Below are 1,412 nucleotides of genomic sequence, written 5' to 3' on the forward strand. Positions count from 1 at the left end.
CGAAATACGGCTACGCATTTCGCCAAGCGTGCTAACGTTTTTTACCAGCTCGCCGCCCTAATGTCAACAGTTTCTGAAGATACTAAGTTTGTATTTGTGAAATATTTGCCTCTAGTTTCTAACAAGTCGAGCTACCACCGAGACTCTTTCCCTATCTTTAGTTATCATTGTTGTTGCTTTTGTTGTTGTTGGCAGTGGTGGTAGTGTGCTGGAGGTAAGAATGGTGATGGTAGTTATGGTTGTGGTTGTGGTCGTTGTGCTGGCATTTGGGACAGTTGTGGTGCAGTTATGGTAGCAACCATTATACTAACGGATGACTTTCTTTTATTGTCCACAAGGAGCCCGTCACAGTAACGGAGCACTGTGGTAGTGGTAGTGGTATTTGGGGTAGTGTTGGTTGTGACGGTGGTGGCGGTGGTGGTGGTGGTGGTGGTGGTGGTGGTGGTTGTTATCGTGGTGGGGTTGCCGGCGCTGGTGTCGGCAGTGGTGCAGATAGCAGTGGTATTGTAACGGAGGTAGATTTTTTGTTATTGGTGTTAGTGGTGCTGGTGATAGTAATGCTGGTGGTGGTGGTTATGGTTGTTCTCGTGGTGATGGTTGTGGTTGTGTCGGTGGTGGTTGTTGTTCAGGTGCCAGTGGCTGTAGCTATTATTGTAATGGAAGTAGGTATGATGGTGTGAGATGTCTTTATTATTGTTGTTGTTGTTGTTAGTGGCGGTGGTGTTGGTGGTCGTCGTCGTGGTATGGTGCAGGTGGTAGTACCCATTAGTATCAGTAATGGAGATAGGTATGGTATTGTTGTTATTGTTGTTATTGTTTAGGCATAAGTTAGATACTACTTAAGAAGAGTAGTCCCGGTGCGCGTACTCGCGCATCCACGCTAGCTAGTCGTGACTAGTCGATCCTACAACGATTCTCTAGCAAAGTAAATAAAACACAAAATAAATATTTTTTTTTTACAGAAAGAGAATAACATTTTTTAAAACAAAATAAAACATAAAAGCACAAAGGATCGACTAGTCACGACTAGCTAGCGCGGATGCGCGAGTAGGCGAGTGCGCGCACCGGGTCCACTCTTCTTAAGTAGTACCCATAAGTTAGAGATAATCGAACAGACCTATGATTTGATATACTCCAGTTGTGACCATCCCAGGCGCAGGAGTGGCTGTGTGGTAAGTAGCTTGCTAACCAACCACATGGTTCCGGGTTCAGTCCCACTGCGTGGCATCTTGGGCAATTGTCTTCTGCTATAGCCCCAGGCCGACCAATGCCTTGTGAGTGGATTTGGTAGACGGAAACTGAAAGAAGCCTGTCGTATATATGTATATATATATATGAGTATGTGTCTGTGTGTCTGTGTTTGTCCCCCTATCATTGCTTGACAACCGATGCTGGTGTGTTTACGTTCCCGT

This window comes from Octopus sinensis, linkage group LG5 (genome assembly GCF_006345805.1).
Source record: "Octopus sinensis linkage group LG5, ASM634580v1, whole genome shotgun sequence".
NCBI classification, from domain to species: Eukaryota; Metazoa; Mollusca; class Cephalopoda; order Octopoda; family Octopodidae; genus Octopus; species Octopus sinensis.